Raw genomic sequence first — 20,559 nt, 5'->3', positions numbered from 1 at the left:
CGCCTTCCCATAATTGGTTCGCAGGTGAAAACAAAGAACAGGAAACAGGTGTTCCCGTTTTCCTGATCAATCATTCGGAAACGGGGGGGGGGGGGTGTTAAGAGGTAGGGAAAGACGTTTCCATCCCTTCTCAAAAACCGGAGGATGACCTGGTCATCTGGAGGGTGGTCCCAGTGGACCGGGAGTCAGTGGGTCACCAAGCGCTTGGATTTCAGGGTCCTAGTGGACTGGAAGACCCAAATCCGAAACCTGCTAACCAAGGGAAGCAGAGGGAGCTTACCGGAGTGAAGTGTTGCCAGACAGCACCGGCTGCGGCAGAAGTGCTGAGAAGCTGCTGGGGGCACAGTGGAGTTGGGGTGTGCGGCACCTGTGCATGGTTGGTGTGGGCGGCACTGGCGGCGGGTGCGGCAGAATCAAACAATGGCTCATGAGCGGTGGCACAGCTTGCCAGGCCCACAGCGCATGTAAATAAAATGGCTTCCAGGTGCACAGCCGAGGCCGGGCCATGGGGCACACTGCCCAGCAAGCCTGGCTTAGGGGCAGATGAAACGGAGCAGCAGCAGTGTGTGGAGCTACACCTGCAAGTCAAGCCTGGAGCGGGTGACTTGCTGGATGCCAAGGCCGGGCCAAGTACCAGAGGTTCCGGCGGTGACCAGAGCAGAACAAAACGGTGGTTGTGGGAGGTCCAAGCAGCGGGCAGAGGTCCTGGCCCAAGCAGCTGGTCGGTGGGCTGAGCAGGCACCAGCGGCTGCAGGGCGTGCACTCCCAAGGATCCTGGCTCAGGGCTGGTGCAACCGGCAGCCTGGCAGCCAGCAGAGCCTGCACACCACAGCAGCAGTGACAGCGGCAGTGGGAATAACGCCTGCAAGCGGAGCACTGGTGCGGGACCTCGCAGTGGAGCTGCTGGCAGGCCGGAGAGTCCAGGGCTCAAAAAGATAGTAAAAAAAAAAAAGAGAAAAACCCCAGAACTTCTCCCCCCAAACCCAAAACTCTTCCTGGGTTTTGGCACCAGATGAATAGTTGCAAATAGAGTTAGGGCGTTTAGGAGGGAGGTAAAAACAACAACCGGGTTATCAGAGACCGCTGTTTTATTAGGCCCCAACCTTAGGACCTTCTGGAGAGTCAGCTGGCCAGGGGAAAGGGAGCGATGGGTCATGCGTCTGTCTGGAGAGTTGTGCAGAGTCCTGATCGTCTGGCTGAGTCACGTGGTGGATCTGAGGCACCGCTGTTATATAGGCATGCTTATTCTCTTGCGACATCTGTAGCATCGTGATGTTTGGAGTCTCGAGGCATCTGGAGTCTCGTGATATTTCCACTTCTGGCTTCTGGAGTTCCGCTGTGAGATCATGTGGGGAGGGACCCAACTTATCAGTTCTTAATATGGAGACATTTATTCACTATGGCATTTAACTAACATTTGTTGAGCTCATATTATGTGCCAGGAACTGTTCTTAGTAAAAGGAAAACAGCAGTAAGCAAATGTCCTTTTTTTTTTTTTTCAGTATTGAGGATGGACCCCAGTGGCATTCTACCTCTGAGCTACACCCCCCAGTCCTATTTTTTATTCTTTTTTTTTTTGAAACAGGGTTTTAGTAGGTTGCAGAGAGTCTCACTAAGTAGCTGAGGCTGTCTGAGAACTGTGATCCTCCTGTCTCAGCCTCTCAAATGCTGGGGTTACAAGCATGTGCCTCCATTCCCAGCTAAATGTCCTAGTTTTTAAGAAGTTTATATTTTAGAGGGGAAGCAGATGATAAATAAGCAAGTAAATAAATCATAAGGTAAATAATAGTGGGAATACAAAAAAAAAAAATTGAAGGTAAAGAAGTAGGGTATAACTGAGGCTGGTGCTGTTCACAGAGTGTTTAGTAAGGCCATTAAAGGAAGAGAGAAAGTGTATGCTGCTCAAAGAAAAACCATTTTCCCAGCAGAAACCACTGCAACTGCCCAAGGTCAAGTTTTATGAGAATCCCCAGGAAGCTGAATAAGAAAATGATCAGAGAAATGGTGAGAAATTAAGTCACAAGAATCTTGAAGGAATTTGTTAAGACCTTTGACCTTTACTTAGTGATATGCAAATAGCCAGAACTGTTGAGCCTTATTGTCATATTTACATCCTAAAAGTCTCACTCTGAGCCCTCTTTAAGAACAAAGTAAAACAAGACTGGCTCTAAGGAGACCACCTGAGAGGGCTTTGAACAAATCTAGGCAATACAGATGATGTTGGGGCCTGGGTAGCTAATGAGGAGTGAAAGGTAGTGCAAGCTCTGAATTAACTTTGAACCAGAGGCAACAGAATTTACAGATGGATGAAATATGGGGCATGAGCCAGGCTCATATTTAAATAAAAAATCATTTTCACCTTGGAGTCAGAACATTACACATTTACTATGCTGAGGATATGTTGAGGTGGTCCCTATTGTTAAGAACTGAACTTCTCTGAGGCCCAGAAAATCCAGAACAAAGCTAGCTGTGTGTGAGGGCACACACATGTAATTCCAGTAGTTGGGAGGCTGAGACTGGAGGATTTCAGGTTCAAAGACACCCTCGATAATTTAGCAAGATCCAGTCTCAAAATAAAAATTAAAATAGAGCTGGGGGCAAAGCTGAGAACACCGCTAGTTCAATCCCCAGTACCACACACACACACACACACACACACACACACACACACACACACATAAAAGAAAAATAAAAGAGCAAACTTTGGCCAGGCACAGTGGTGCACTCTTATAATCCCAATATTTGGAAGGATCACAGGCTTGAGATCAGCCTCAGCAACTTAGCAAGGCCTGACTTCAAAATAAAAAATAAAAGCCGGGCAAGGTGGTGCACATTTGTAATTCCAGGTTTTGAAAGGCTGAAACAAGAGGATCACAGTTTGCAGGATTACAACAGGAGGATTACAAGCATGTCCCTATAGAGGCTTGCTCAATTATAATGACTCACTCTTAAGAATTTATCAGGGCCTCAGGAGAGCTATATCAATTCCATTTGAGGGTAGCAAACTCAGTGACTTAATTACTTCTCACCATGTCACAGCTCTTAAAGATCCTACTCCCTCTCCCTACATCCCCACCGCAAGACTAAGTGCTTAATACATAAGCCTTTGGAGAGCATACTTAAATCAAATCCAAATCTTAGCAGAAAGAAATCAGAAGTTGATCTACACATTAAAAAAAGCAGTCCATAGAAAATTTTTATGAAGGTTTCAGATGTACAACTTATTAAATCAGAATAGCAAAATAGTTACAAATACATTAAAAGGGCTAAATAAAATCATCATTTAAAAATGTAGAAGAGAAAACGCTGATCGTGGTGGCACATGCTTGTAATCCCAGCATTCGGGAGGCTAAGACCAGAGGATCACAGTTCGCTGACAGCCTCAGCTACTTAGTGAGGCCCTCTGCAACTCAGTGAGACCCGGTTTCAAAATAAAGAATAAAAAATAGGGCAGGGGGTGTATCTTGGAGGTCGAATGCCCCTGGGTTCCATCCCCAGACCCGCAAGAAAAAAAAGTAGAAGAAGCCAGGCATGTTGCACACCCGTAATCCCTGTTCTTGGGAGACCAAGACAGGAGGATCTCAGGTTAAAGGTCAGCATCAGCAGCTTAGTGAGACCCATCTCGAAACAAATAACTAAAAAGGTCTAGGATGTGGCTCAGATGTACAATGTGCCTAGGTTTAATCCCCAGTAACACATAAACACAACACACACACACACACACACACACACACACACACACACATCAAAAAAAGTTATAAGAAATTATGAAAAATTAAGAACCAAAAAGTATCATGAATGGTAAGAATTATAGAGCAGAACTAAGTGGACTTTAGAAAGTTGGAATAACAAATAAAAAATCACTAGAAATTCTAAGTATCATCTTTGAGTTGTTAAAAGAGTATATCAGTTATTAGGAAAGAGATCAATAGACTATACATTTTGAAGAACAAAATGATAAAGAATGAAGAGAACTCAATGGACCCCTGAGATCTATTGGACATCATTGCCATGAGAAATGGTAGACAGAAAAAATAGTTGATAAAACCATGGTCAGAGACTTCCCTAGCTTAATGAAAAACATTAGTCTTTACCCCCAAGAAATTCAACCAATTTCAAGTAAAATACACATAAACATATAAACTTAGACATATCAAACTGTTCAAAGCCCAAAATCTCAAAAACAAGATAAGAATAACTTTCCATATATGAGTGAACTACAAAAATATAAACATTCTTTTTGCATTACTGGAGATGGAACTCAGGGGCATTCTACCTCTGAGCTTCACCCTCAGCCCTATTTTTTTATTCTTTATTTTGAAACAGTTTCTCATTAAGTTACTGAGAGACTCACTAAGTAGCCACTCACTAAGTAGCCGAGGCTAGCCATAAACCTCTGAGATCCTCCTGTCTCAGCCTCGCAAGTCCTTGGATTACAAGCGAGTGCCACCATGTCCAGCAGAAAATAAACATTCTAATATCTCTTTTAATCCATCAGTGTGAACCATACTGATACATTTTTCATAAAGTAAAACATTTTTGCAATTCTGGTTTGAAAATCTTATTTGAACATAACATTTTTAATATATTGAGAATTTAGTTGGCTTGTATTTTATTTGGGACCTTCCAGCTTATTAAAAAAGTAAGTCAGGCTTAAATAACTCGTGTGTGTGTGTGTGTGTGTGTGTGTGTGTGTGTGTGTGTGTGTGTGTGTACGTGTGTGTGTGCACGTATGTGTGTGTGCGCGCGCGCGCGTGTGTGTGTGTGTGTGTGTGTGTGTGTGTGTGTGTAGTGGAAAATTGCACCTAGGGGCAATCTACCTCTGAGCTACACCACCAGCCCTATTGTATTTATTTATTTTTAATTTGGAAACAGGATCTCACTAACTTGCTGAGCCTGGCCTCAAAAACCTATCATCCTCCTGTCAGCTTCAAGTACTAGGATTACAGGAGTGTGCCACCATGCTTGGCTAACTTTTGTTTTTTAATTCAAAATATTTCTGAAATTCTTGATCCACCAGACTTTCTACATATAAATAATTATTCTTTGTTCTTTTCTTCCTTATCCAACTGATAATATTTTTTTTGCAGGTCATAATATTTTTATAAGATACTTTTCTGTTTATTTTCTACTAATTGTAGTTATACCTTTGTTTGCTTTTGTTTTTATTTCTTGTACTGGGTATTGATTCTGGAGGATATTTTACCCCTAGCCCTTTTTTTTTTTTTAAATTTTTTGTTTCAAAATAGAATCCTGAGAATCTTTATACATTGTCAAGGCTATAGACAATCCTGCAATTCTCCTGTCTCAAACTCACCTGTATGTATACAGGCTTTTTTTTTTTTTGTACATGTTTTTGTAACTTTAAAGAAATGTTATGTTTCTGAGAGAAGAGATACTATTTTGTTCTTCTGAATATTTTTCTTCCAAATACACATATGTCATGTTTTCTACATTATTGTACATAATATACAAGAACAAGTTTGTTCTAAGAAATAATGGTCAATATTTATTTTTCTTTTCATTTTGAATCCAGCTTTCTATAACTTTTATTTTTTTTTTAACAATGCTACTGTTACAGATTAGGGAGAATATGGTTTAGGAAACTGTTCCCCGGGAACCCCTGCAAAGGTCCCAGACACACTTTCCCCCAACCTATAACAAAAGCCAAAAATGACTAAAACCAGAAAATTACAGCGGGTTCTTGTCCTAAGCTAAGAATAAATATGCATAGCTTGGACAGTTGCTGAAGATTTAGAGAAGTTTATTAGAAAGATAGAAATACAGAAAATAGAAATACAGCCCCATGCCAAAATGGCATGAGGGGATGACTCAAAATGAATACAACAAAGGGCTTACACGTGGACTCGGCCTTTTATACCCATGACTTCCATCTTGTTTGTGTGACTCTCCTGTAGTGAACGTCCCTGTAAGGTACCTCCCCTTAACCCTGAAAGGTACCTCCCCCAGCAAGGTGTGGCAAGGTGTCTTCTTGCATGAAGGGTAAGGTCAAACCTTGCTCCATCCTCCCTAGATCATCATGTAGATCTGTCTTTAGATAAAGGCCTAATTCTCCTCTCAAGATCTGTCTTTAGATAAAGGCCTAGTTCTCCTCTCCTATTGACTGGTTAATTACTTTGAACTAGGTTAATTTACATTGGAATAGCTGCCTGTTTAGGCATAAATCAAGTCCTTTCTTTACCCATGTCTGCCATATACCAATTATTTTCTTTTGAAATATATTAATAATCAGAGCTTTCCCAAACCTTTCTAGGCCATTCCAATACTGGTACAGCTACCACCATTTATTTTCTGTAAACATACTTAGTAATACTTTTGTGCATCTAAAAAGCACTGGATGTCACAGGAAGCATTATTTCCAAATAGAAGAAAATTATAAGACAACCTTAGACAATAGGATTTACTTGTTTCAGAAACTGATAGTAAAATGCCTATGGCAATACATTACTGAATTTATTTTTCTTCTTCCTTGTTTCTAAGACAAAAAGGAAAATGCCTTGTGTTTGTGTTACTTCATTCCCATGAATTGATAAAAGGAAGTTTGTTTGTTCTTATAGATTTTAAATGTGAATTTTATATAAAGGTCACTGCACAACATTATTAGTGTCATTAGCAGGTATGCATAAATTATGCAAATATTTTTCTTATATTATTTTGGTAGGCAGAAAAATGTCCACTTAAAGATATCACTCCTCTAATATCTATAGCCTATAAATATGCTGTTACATGGCAAAGGAGAATTAAATTACAGATGGAACTAAGGCTTTAATCACCTGACCCCTAAAATAGGAATAGTATTCTGGATCAGGTGAATGTAGTCACAGGAGTCTTTATTTATTTATTTTTATGTCTCTGCATGTACTGAAGATTATTCACAGAAGCGCCCAGGACAGAGCATACAACAATGCCTGGCAAGAGGCTCATATTTTTGTCACACACTTTTGAGATTCTTATGTGCCTAAACAAATATTTCTTCTTTGCTACTTCAAATTTACCTGCTAGGAGGGTCCCAGTTCACCAACAGCCTCAGCTACTTAGTGAGGTCCTCTGCAACTTAGTGAGACCCTGTTTCAAAATAAAGAATTTAAAAAAGGGGGGGGGCAGGGGGTATAGCTTGGAGGTCAAATACCCCTGGGTTCCATCCCCAGACCTGAAAAAAAAAAAAAATTACCTGCTAAAGAATAAAGGTTATGCCGGGCGTAGTGGCACACACTTGTAATCCCAGCATTTGGGAGACTGAGACAGGAGGAGCGCCATTAGAGGACAGCCTCAGCTACTTAGTGAGGCCCCTTACAACTCAGTGAGAGCCTGTTTCAAAATGAAGAATAAAAAATAGGGCTGAGGGTGTAGTTTGAAGGTAGAATTCCCCTGGGTTACATCCCTAGTACCACAATAAATAAATAAATAAATAAATAAATAAATAAATAAATGTTATAACTGAGTATGGTGGTACATTTCTATAATCTCATTACCTGGGAGACTGAGATTGGATGAGTATAATTTGGAGACTAGCTTCAGCAACCTAGTGAGACCATGTTTCAAAATAAAAACTAAAAGGGTTGTAGGTATAGCTCAGAAGTTAAATGCCTCTGAGTTTAATCCCCAGTACTACAAAGAAAAATAAATTGATAAAAGCTATGATTTAGCTGGGTGTGGTAGTGAACGCATATAATCCCAGCATTCAGGAGGCTGAGACCGGAGGATACGGTTTGCGGACAGCCTCAGCTACTTAGTGAGACCCTGTTTCAATATAAAGAATAAAAAATAGGGCAGGGGGTGTAGCTTGGAGGTCAAATGCCCCTGTATTCCATCCCCAGACCCACAATGGAAACAAACAAACAAAAATAAATTAAAAATAAATAAATACATTTATTTTAACCTACATCCTACATGACCCCTGAACACTTTCTTCATAGTGGTCTGCAAGTAATTACACTTACTAGTGCCAAATTCAAATTTTATACATCCGGTTGTTTCCTACATAGCTCTGATAAATTTTTAGTGATTTATCGTCTGAGATGCCAACCACACCAAGTGGTATTTTACATGGCGAGGATTCAACTGTACACAGAAAAGACTTAGCTTGTTACTGTTAAGATAAATGGCAGCCATGTGATGACGATTGCAACACAACTATTTTGTGGACTTTCAGACTGACTCATTTCATACAATAAATGTTTACTGAGTACTTATGCTAGAACTACAAATACAGACTTTCTTTGGTTTAGGAGTGAAATAATAGAGGTAAACAGAGTATGTGTGAATTGTAGCCAAAGATGTAAGGAAAGCAAACCGGACAAGGTGGCAGAGAATGTGTGGTTGTAGCTATTTCAACAGAGTCAGAGAAGCCTTCTTGAGATAACATTTATTGTGAGGTTGAATTTGACAAGATGTCAGCATTACAAGATACTCAGGAGTAACTGTCTAGGTAGAAAAATAGCATGTTCGATGGCCATTGGCAGAGAAGAACTTGTCATTTCTTTTTTAATATTTTGGTACTGGTGATTGAACCCAGGGGGATTCTACCACTAAACTATCCCTCAACCATTTTTCTATTTTGTTTTGAAACAAGGTCTAAGTTGCTGAGAGTTGCTCTCATTGCTGAGGATAGCCTCGAACCTGCAATTCTTCTGTTGCACCCTCCCAAGTATTTTAGAATTACAAGTGTGCACCACCACACCCAGCTGGGATAGGAGACTTTTGTTTTTCATTTATTTATTTTTTGGTGGTATTGGGGGTGGAACCCAGGGGTTTTTCTACCTCTAGACTATTCTCCCAGACCTATCTTATACTTTATTTGGAAACAGGGTCTCCCTAAGTTGATGAGAGCCTCACTAAGTAGCTGAAGCTGGCTTTGAACCTGTGAGATCCTCCCACCTCAGCCTCCCAAACTCTGGGATTAGGAGTGTACCATGCCTGGTTTAGGAGATTTTATTAATAAAGTATTCTCTTTAAAAATATTTAGCTGTAAACCAGGCATAGTGGCACACGCTTGTAATCCCAGCACTTGAGAGGATGAGACAGGAGGACTGCATGGGTTCAAAGCCAGCCTCAGCTACTTAGTGAGGCTCTCAACAACTTAGTGAGACCCTGATTCCAAATAAATTATAAAATAGGGCTGGGGGGGTAGCCCAAAGGTAGAAAGCCCCTGGGTTCCATGCCAAAGTACCACAGTATCATAAAAAAATAAAAAAAAATTAGCCATGCATGGTGGCACATGCTTGCAATTTCAGTACTTGGGAGGCTGAACTAGATCACGCCCAGCCTCTGCTACTTAAATAATTGTGAGGCCCTCCACAATTATTTAAAAAATAAAGAAAGAGAGAGAGAGAGGGGGAGGGAGAAAGAAATGGTATTTATTTTTCTAGGATTACAGAAAGATAACATTTCAGTATCATCTGTATAAGAAAGCAGGGATCATAAATAATAGATCACTTTCTTTTTATGGATCAAAATAATAAATGCAAAAATGTTTGGGAACTATTAAAAGTTTCTTTTATATTTAGCCCACATTTTCCTTTTGTCTGTAAGTTCCTTGAAATAATTTCCAAAAATTAATAGTAAATCAGATCTCCATGTAAATAACACTCAAGTATTTTATGACAGTTATTATGTTAACCCTGTATCTTATATACTGGATAAATCTCATATTTCTTTCAACTAAATGTGCCAAATTTCAATTAGTTCTTTATTTTAGTATTACTTTGTTCATCTCTCATTAGTCAATGATTATTTTGGTTCACATTTAGAACTGATTATAATATTTGGGGGTTAATCTAAATGGCACAGACAGAAAAATCTTATCCTAGATTCTGGACTTCAATTAATGTTCTTTCAATTCATATAATTTTTTTGACACTAGAGTCTGATTGCCGAGAATTCTATCTCCAAGCTATATTTCCAATCATTTTTTAAATGTTTTGCTTTGAAACAGGGTCTTGCTAGGTTGCTAAGGCTATCTCTGCAAACCTGTGATTCTTCTGTCTGAACCTCTCAAGTACTGGAATTACAGGAGTACACACCTGGTTAAATTTGTATACTTTGGGCCCATATTTTATGTTGTTGATGTTTGTTCAATTTTATCTTATAGTTTTGATTTAAGCTGACTTTATTTTATTCCATTTTATGTATTTATTATTTTATTTATTTTGTAGTGCTAGGGATTGAATCCAGGGCTTCACCCAACTAGGCAAATTCTGTACCACTGAGCTTCAGCCCCAGTTCTTTCTATTGTTTATTTTAAGCAGGCTCTTGCTAATTTGAGTCTAATGAATTTGAGATCCCCCTACCTCAGCTCTCTGAGTAGATGGGATTAGAAGTATACATTCTAGTTCTCAGCTTAAAATGATTTAAATTTTTTTAAATTTTATTTTATTGGTGCACTATAGACTCACATCATAATGTGGATCATGTTGACAATGGCATACATTCACACAGTACTTGGTGCCCTCCCCCTTCCCCTTTTCTCTCTTTTCCAATACTGAGTGTCCAAGTTAATAAATGATTTTAATTAAAAAAAATATGTTAACTTGTCTGGCCCTAATGCTGTTACACAAAACATTCATATTATTTGTAGTAGATCTATTTTTTTTGTGTGTAGTATTGGGGATTAAACCTGGGGGCTAGCCGGGTGTGGTGGCACATGCTTGTAATCCCAGCATTCAGGAGGCTGAGACCGGAGGATCATGGTTCGCGGACAGCTTCAGCTACTTAGTGAGGCCCTTGCAACTCAGTGAGACTTGGTTTTAAAACTAAAGAATAAAAAAATAGGGCAGGGGATGTAGCTTGGAGGTTGAATGCTCCTGGGTTCTATCTGCAGACCAGCAAAAAAAAAAAAAAAAAAAAAAAACTCAAAACAAAAAAACAACCCTGGGGCCTTTTACCTCTGAAGTGCACTCCAGCCCTATTTTATTTTATTATTTTTTTGAAACAGGGTCTAAGTAGTGGAGGGCCTCAGTAAGGGGCTGAGGCTGGCCATGAACCTGTGATCCTACTGTCTCAGTCTCCCAAGTACTGGGATTACAGGTATGTGCCACCACACCTGGCAGATCTAATGTTTTGTGTTCACCAAATGGTTTTATTTCCTTCCTGGGAATACAGTTCAGACAAAGGCCTGTTCACTGGTGTCTAGGTTAGTGCAGGTGTCTGAGTTCTTGTCAGTGGCTTATGAGTAGAAGTCCCACGCAATCCATTCCAATGCTGGGCAGAAGAACCCATTGCAAATATTTTCACTCTCTCTTCCTAGTTACTTAAAGAAATGAAAAAAACTCTGAGATGAGAGACTCAGAAAGTACGAGGAACTTGGATTCCTGAATTTACCAATTTCAGTTTTAGGGAAAGGCTCCTAAAAAGGAAAAAGACCACATTAAACTTTCTATGAACCAGAAAGGAGCACTTACTTATGGCTCAGTGCTTGGGATTGTGCTGATAACCTCTCCTAATGTGTTTGCAATGGTTTGGATATGAAGTGTCCCACAAAGACTCGTGGGCTAAAGGCATGGTCCCAACGCAATTGTGTTCAGATATGGAGCTTTGGGGAAGTGAGCAAGTCAGGAGGGCCCTGCCCTTGTCAATGTGTTAACCTACTAATGGCTGAATGGACTTCTGGGAGGTGGGAGCTTCTGGGGAGGAACGAGGTCACTGGAGATGTACAACTAGAAGGGAAATTCTTGTGCCCAGCTTCTTCCTCCCACCCTTCGGCTGGCTTCCCAGCTGTGGTGAGCTGAGCATCTCTTCTCGTTCACATCCATCTGCCTTGATGTTCTTTTTCCCCTCAAGCCCAGAGCTATGAAGCCAGCCAACCATGGACAGACATCTCTGAAATCCCCGAGCCAAAATAAACCTTTCATCCCTAAGTTATATTTGATCACAGAAACAAAAAGCTGACTAGCACATTGTTCTCAGTTTTTATTAAGTTCTCTCTTTGTTAACATTAGTCATTCAGTCAACTAAGATTGCCTTTGTCAACTGTTCCAACTGTATTCTATCTTACCCTGAATTTAGTTATCAGATCCACAATGATATAAGGTAGTTTTGGACAAAATGCTATGCTGAAATTCAAACGAGTTATGAGCAATTCCAGTTTATGGTATGAATTACATTCTATTTTTGATATTATATTATTTTTATATAAGACATATATACATCCCTTCTCATATATGACATTATAAATATATACATTCATTTCTCTTTGCCCAGTTTTGCACAATGGTTGTCATATATTTTACCTTTTTGTATTTTCTGAACCCTACAAAACTTTATTATTTTTCTTTAAATAGTCGATTATCTTTTAAAGAGATTGAAATAATATTGAAAACTCTTATATATGTATTCATCTTCAACTCTGTATCATTTCTGGTGCCCTTCATTCTTTTCTATCAATCAGGATTTCCACCTGGCATTATATTTTTCTTTGGTACTGGGGATTGAATCCAGGGGTGCTTTACGTCTGAGCTACAACCCCAGATCTTTTATTTTTTTATTTTAAAACAGGATCCCACAACTAGTCAGGCATGGTGGTGCACGATTTTAATCCTTGTATTTGAGAGGCTGAGACAGGAAGATCACAGGTTCGTGTAAGACTCAGCTACTTCATGAGGCCCTCCACAATTTAGTGAGACCCTGTTTCATGACAAAGAATAAAAATTTGGGCTGCAGGTGTAGCTAGGAGGTAGAATGCCCCTGGATTCAATCTCCAGCACCACACACACAGAAACAAAATGCCTCTAAGTTTAATCTGCTGTACCAAAAATAAATAAATAAATAAATAAATAAATAAATAAATAAAAAATAAAACAGGGTCTTAGAAGTTTCTGAAAGTCTTGCTAAATTGCTGAGAATGCCTTTGAACCTGCAATCCTCCTGTCTCAGCCTCCCAAATACTGGGATTACAGGCATGTGCCACCATGCCTGAAATATATATTTTTTTACTTTAAGGACTTCCTTTAATGTGTGTGTGTGTGTGTGTGTGTGTGTTTAAGTACTGTGAATTATTTTATTGTTTTTTGTTAATGTTTGAAAGCTTCTTAATTTTGCCTTCAGTTGGGCCTGTGGGAGTCGTGGCCTCTGCTCCTCTAATCCATTCAGATAACTCTTTCCCAGCATTGTAATAGTTTCCTCACAAGCATGCACTCTCCACACACTGCCCAACACTTACAGGGACTTGAGCCTCTCCTCTGTGCAGCTTCCTCTTCTCTAGGACTCTGCCCCACAAACTCCAATACTTGGTCTCCTTTGACCTCAGCTCTTTCTCCTTGGCTGACCTCTTCTCGGTTTTCTGCTGGATCTGTCTGCCTCACCTCCCACCAATCACCAGAGATCTTGTGTGGATATGCACTGGTTACTTCCTTTCTCATTGGTTAGAAATCACTGTCCTTCAGTACTTGATATCCAGTGCTCTTTTTCTTCCATTCATATTGCTTCTTTATTTTATTTTATTTTATTTTATTTTATTTTGCATGTTTCAGATGGAAGTTGAATCTGGTCCCTGTTACTTCATTTACATTAGAAATGTAAATCCCTCCATGAGCGATATTTTTAAGCCCAGATTTATTTATTCTTAAAAATTTGTTTTTAAGTCACTCAGAATCATCTACGTGTTTAATTTTCTTGGTACTGGAGGCTGAACCTAGAGGCATTCTACCTCCAAGCTATACCCTTAGCCCATTTTATTTATTTATTTGAAAACAGGGTCTCACTAGGTTTCTGAAAACCTCGCTATGTTGCCGAGACTAGCTCTGAACTTGTGATTTTCCTGTCTCAGCCTCCCAAGCACTAGGATTACAAGCATGCACTACTACGTTAGGCTAGAATCATCTACTTCTTAAAGTCGTTTGGTCTAGCAAACTTTTGCATGTTCTGATAACATGGAATAGAGATGTTTCTACGTTCTCTTTAAAGAGTGGACAGTTTTTTCTGTGCATTCTCTGATGCAATTCTCTGTTCCCATACCTTTTTTTGTAAGATATGAAATATTTATCCTTGTCCTTTAATTCCCTGAGAAATTCTACAAATAATTGTACAATAGAAATGTAAAGTGTTTTGAAAACCTATGTATAACCAATATGTATATGTATTTGTTACTGGAGATTGAACCCTGAGTGTTCTACCACTGATCTATATCCCCAGCTCATTTTTTTACTTCATTTATTTATTTTTATTGTGGTTGTGGTGCTGGAGATTGAATCCAGGGACATTCTACCTATGAGGTATCCCTCCAGACTTCCTTTTTATATTTTATTTGGAAACAGAGTCTTGCTAAACTGTTGAGACTGACTTCTAACCTGTGATCCTCCTGTCTCAGTCTTCCAAATACTAGGATTACAAGTATGCACCACCCACATTGGGCTTCTTTTTTATTTTTGAAACAGGGTTTCACTAAGATGCTGAAGCTGGCCTTGACTTGAACCTGCAGTCCTCCTGTTTCAGCCTCCCAAGTACTGGGATTACAGATGTGCAACATCTTGCCAGCTTCCCATTCATCTTTATAGATGTTTTGTTTAACAAGGCCTGCCAGCTCCTTCACCTTCATATTAGACTTTTTCCCACTCCCAGCAAACTGAGCTTACTAGGAAAGAGTCTGTGAACATGCCTCACTCTCTTTGCTTTCCTTCTTTGTAATTGGGTTCTTTTCTGCTTCTGAGTGCATTGAGCTTTGTGGGTGGATTTGCCATTTAAATTCTTGGAGGCAGGCTGCTGGAACAAATGACACCTTGATGTTCTCTTTAGTTCTACAAATCTGAATTTTAATAACTTTTGCCATCCTACTACTTCCCTTTGCTAAGAAATAAGTGATAATTTATGGGTACAGTAGGATTATCAAAACTTAAAGTTTGGTGGTGTCTCTTCTGATTATGTTGTGATTATATATAATCTATAGAACAAAAGCATATCGAAGGCTCCCCTAGGCATCAAAATTAGATGTTGAGTAGAAAAAAATATATCTTAGAAATAATTTCCCTATTAATAGTTTACAATAAGATAATCTCTTTTAGTTAAAACATCTTTTGGTATACATAAATGCACTCTGATTACATGAATGTGATAATTGTATCTTAAGTATGTTTTAATAGAGATCAGTAGTTTTTTGTGGTACTGATATTGAAGCCAGGGGCATTCTACCTCTGAGTTATTTCCCCAGTTCTATTTAATTTGTTTTTTTGAAACAGGGTCTCACTGAGTTGTTGAGGGCCTCCCTACATTTCTAGTACTGGTTTTGAAACTATGATCCTGTCTCAGCCTCCCAAGTACTAGGATCATAGGCAGGCACCACCATGCAAGGCTTCAACAGTGTTTTGAGTAAATTATGACAATGTATCAGTGAAAAGCTTATATTGACACTGTATGGAAATTTTTGCACTGGTAGGGTATTTTTCTTTTTCTTTTTTTTTGTGTGGTACTGGAGATGGAATCCAGGGGCATTCTATCTCTGAGCTACATTCCAGCCCTATTTTTTTATTTTAAAATATTATTATTATTATTATTATTATTATTATTATTATTATTTGCAGTACTGAGGATGGAACCCAGGGGTATTCTATCTCCAAGCTCCAACTCCAGCCCCTACCTTTTATTCTTTATTTTAAAACAGGTTCACACTAAATTGCAGAAGACCTCACTAAGTAGCTGAGGCCATCCGCGAACTGGGATCCTCCTGTTTCAGTCTCCCAAATGCTAGGATTACAAGCATGTACCACCACACCTGGCTTTGGTAGGGTATATTTTTATATAAATAAGTGTTAAACTTTTTGTGAGATTGCGATATTAAATGTTTACTTTTTTAAAAATTATGATCAGTTTTATTTATGTATAATATCTCTTAATAATATATGATTAAAATGAAAAGAAAAGTATACCTACAGTTCACCATAACATAAATATATCTTTATGTACAATTGGAGTTTAAAGCCTGGCGTGGTGGTGCATGCTTGTAATCCCAGCATTCTGGAGGCTGAGACAGGAGGAGGTTGCAGACAGCCTCAGCTACTTAGTGAAACACTCCACAACTTAATGAGACCCTGTTTCAAAATAAAGAATAAAAAATAGGGCAGGGGGTATAGCTTGGAGGTCAAGTACCCCTGGATTCCACACCCAGACCCACACACCCACACACCCACACACCCACACAAATCAGAGTTCAAAACAACATATGACAAGCAGGATGTGGTGGCACATGCCCGTACTTGGGAGATTGAGAGAGGAGGATGTCAGGTTTAAAGCCAACCTTGGCAACTTAGTGTGAGGCCCTCAGTACCTTAGTGAGACCCTGTTTCAAAATAAAAAATAAAATAGGGTAGGGGGTATGGCTCAGAGGTATAAAGCCCTTAGGCTTAATCCTCACTACCACAAACAAACAAACAACAAAAAAACAGTATTTGAAATATTCTAATTTAAAACTATATTTTTTGGCCAGACGTGGTGGCCCACACTTGTAATCCCCACGCTTGGGCGGCAGAGACAGGAGGATCACGGAGGTTTGGAGCCAGCCGCACTGGCTTAAGAGACCCTGTTTCCAAAAAAAAAAAAAGAAAAAAAAAAGAAAAAAGAAAAAAAAATATATATATATCTGTCTGGGAGTGTAGCCCGGAGGTAGAAGGGTTTCCAGGAACCCCAGTACCACAAATATATATTTGTGTGTGTGTGTGTGTGTGTGTGTGTGTGTGTGTGTGTGTGTGTGTATGTGTGTGTGGGAGAGGTACTGGGGGTGGAACCCAGAGGCTTTCTACCACCGGGCTATACTCCCAGACCTATTTTCTATTTTATTTGGAAACAGGGTCTCATTAAGTTGCTGAGAGCCTCACCAAGTAGCTGAGGCTGGCTTTGAACCTGAGCGATCATCCTGTCTCAGCCTACCAAGCCCAGGGATTACAAGCGTGCGCCACCACGCCCGGCTTTAAAGATATATTTTTATTTTTTATACTAGGGATTGAACCCAGAGGCAGTCTACCTTTAAACTACATCCCCAGCCTATTTGATTTCATTTCTTATTTGGAAGCAGGATCTCCCTAGGTTGCTGAAAGCTCACTAAGTTGCCAAGGCTAGCTTTGAACCTGCAATCCTTCTGTTTTAGTCTCCAAAGTACTGAGATTACAAGTGTGTGCCACCATTCCCAGTGCAACACTAATGTTTTAATATTTATTTATTTGTTTACTTAGTGGTAGTATGGATTGAACTCAGAGGAGTTTTACTTCTGAGCTACATCCCCAACCCAATTTTCATTCTTTTCCTTTCTTTTCTTTTCTTTTCTTTTCTTTTCTTTTCTTTTCTCTTCTCTTCTTTTCTTCTCTTGTTTTTTCTTTCTTTCTTCTTTTTTTTGTGGTTCTGGGGATGGAACCCAGGGGCATTCGACCTCCAAGGTACACCCCCTGTCCTATTTTTTTTTTCTTTATTTTTTTGAAACAGGGCCTCACTGAGTTGCAGAGGGCCTCACTAAGTAGCTGAGGCTGTCTTGTGAACTGCGATCCTCTGGTCCTCAGCCTCCCCAATGCTGGGATTACAAGTATGTGCCACCAAGCCCAGCTTCATTCTTTCTTTTCTTTTTCCTTTTTTTTTTTTTCAGTACTGGAATGGAACCCAGGGTCATTCTACCTCCAAGTTACTACCCCAGCCCTAACTTTTATCCTTTTGTTTTGAAACAAGGTCTCACTAAATTGCAGAAGGCCTCACTAAGTAGTTGAGTTCTTCCTCAGCCTCCCAAGTAGAGGGATTCCAAGAGTGGTCCACCAAGTCTGGCTGGCAATTTTTTATTTTTAATTAAGCATTCTGTAAAAATTTTAAATAGGAAAGATAAATGAAGAATACTAAGATTGCTTAGAAGCCGGGCGTGATGGCGCATGCTTGTAATCCCTGTGCTTGGGAGGCAGAGACATGAGGATCTAGCAGGTTTGCCAGCCTCGAGGGTTTAAGGGACCCCATTTCCAAATAAAAATATAAAATAGGTCTGGGAGTGTATCCCGGAGGTAGAGCCCCTGGGTTCCATCCCCAGTACCACCACCACCACAAAAAACAAACAAACAAAAATTGCTTAGATTGCATTTATTTGCTTTTATTTAATAAATATAAGATCCTGGTATTAATAAAATGGCAATATTGGGATTTTTAAAAACCTCAACAATATCTGCATTTATGTGTGTGTGTGTGTGTGTGTGTGTGTGTGTGTGTGTGTGTGTGTGTGTAACCCAGGGGCTTTTCTACCTCCAGGCTATACTCCCAGACCTATTTTTTTTATATTTTATTTGGAAACAGGGTCTCACTAAGTTGCTGAGAGCCTTACTAAGTAGCTGAGGCTGGCTTTAAACCTGTGCAATCTTCCTGTCTCAGCCTCCCAAGCGCTGGGATTACAAGTGTGCGCCACCATGCCCAGCTTCAGTATATGCATTTGGCTGTGTTTGTTTTGGGACACTGTCAAGTTCCCTTGATTTTAATATATTCTGAGCCTCATAGTGTTTTAATGCTAAAGAACTCATATTTAGCTGGGCGTGGTGGTGCAGGCTTGTAATCCCAGCATTCAGGAGGCTGAGACTGGAGGTCAAGGTTCGGAGACAGCCTCAGCTACTTAGTGAGGCACTCCACAATTTAGTGAGATCCTGTTTCAAAATAAAGAATAAAAAATAAGGCGGGGGGGGGGCTTCAAATGCCTCTGGGTTCTATCCCCAGACCCGCAAAAACACAAAAACAAAACAAAAACAAAAAACCCTCTTATTTAATCCACATTTGGAAGGGAATTAATATAGTGCACAGAAAGAAAATGATAAAGTAGTCAAGACAGGCATGGCAGGACATTTTCATGCAGTAGACTAATGTACCTAGAAAGTAGAAAGTATAATCACAGAACTGCTCTTAGGAAGAGAATCAAAGAAAGGTGACGGGGTTTGGCGAGATGATGAGTACCGACAACTCGAACACAAACCCACGAGCCGGGAGTCAAGTCAAGCATGATCTCATTTATTTCTCTCCAAGCAGTTCTTTATATAGCACCAAGCCACGAGGTGAATTCCCATGAGAAATAGCCTAGCCTATCGGGGATAAAGATCACTAGCACGTAGTTTACAGCCAATCCCAGGCCAGTACATGAGCCATTCATGTGTGCAGAAAGCTCCTTTAAAGGTAGAAAGGGAAAAACTGCTCAGTCTCCCCACCCAAAATGAATGGGGAAACCACGCCTTCCTAGCTTCCTCCAGGTGCCATCTTTGCCCCTTTTTTGCTGAATCACTTTACTTAAAGTTTTGCCTTAGGCCGTAGGCCGCTCAGGCCAAATCTCCTTAGGCGCTGTATAGACACACCCCATCAGAAAGGGGCATGAGTGGAGGAAACTTTTTTTGTATTTATTTATTTATTTATTTATTTATTTATTTATTTATTATTTTTGTGTGTGTGTGGTACTGGGGGTGGAATCCAGAGGCTTTCTACCTCCGGGCTATACTCCCAGACCTTTTCTATATTTTACTTGGAAACAGGGTCTCACTAAGTTGCCGAGAGCCTCACTAAGTAGCTGAGGCTGGCTTTGAACCCCTGCGATCCTCCTGTCTCAGCCTCCCAAGCGCAGGGATCACAAGCGTGCGCCACCACGCCTGGCGAGTGGAGGAATCTTGAAGTCTTTTCTCATCAAATCTTTTTGCCTTGGTTCATCCAGCTCTGGGTAGGGAAGATCTATTATACAAGCAGAGAATGAAAACCACAGAAAGGCATATCTGCTCCTGTGTTCAGTGCTGAAGTTTTAGTATAAACATATGACAGTTTTCTCTCCCAGTCTCTAACCCTTAAAATATAGCAAACTAAATCCACAAAAAACAGCAACTTATCAATTACCTTTTCTTTTTCCTTTTTTTTTTTTTTTCCTATACTGGAGATTGAACCTAGGGGCATTCTACCTCTGAGCTATACCTCCAGGCCTATTTTATTTTTTTAAATTTGAAAACAGGGTTTTACTAAGTTGTGGAGGGCCTCACTAAGTAGCTGAGGTTGGCCTTGAACCTGTGATCCTCAGGTCTCAGCCTCCAAAGTACTGGGATTACAAGCATACATCACCACTCCCAGGTATCAATTACCTTCTGAAATTTAACATGGTGTATTTTTGCAAAGATCATTAGAGACATATCTACCATACTTTAATCAGATTATTAATTTAAAATATATCAATTTTCATAGAATTATCAAAGATGAGATCAGTCAAATTACTTTTTTTTGTGGGTCTGGGGATGAAACCCAGGGGCATTTGACCTCCGAGCTACACCCCCTGCCCTATATTTTATTCTTTATTTTGAAACAGGGTCTCACTAAGTTGCAGAGGGCTTCACTAAGTAGCTGAGGTTGTCTGAGAATTGCTATCCTCTGGTCTCAGCCTCCTGAATGCTGGGATTACCAGTTTGCACCACCACACCCAGCTAAATTACTTTTAATTTTTCTTACAAACCTGAGTTCTCTTCCTTCCATAATTGCTGCATAAAGAATGCAAGGTAACAGGAAAGTGGTATTGGTAACAAGTCAGCAAGAGCTATTTAAAATGAAGCAATAGCACTTTTGCTAATCTTTCAACAAAAG

This window comes from Muscardinus avellanarius (assembly GCF_963383645.1).
Source record: "Muscardinus avellanarius genome assembly, chromosome: 1".
Classification (NCBI taxonomy): domain Eukaryota; kingdom Metazoa; phylum Chordata; class Mammalia; order Rodentia; family Gliridae; genus Muscardinus; species Muscardinus avellanarius.
Note: the sequence above shows the minus strand (reverse complement) of the source record.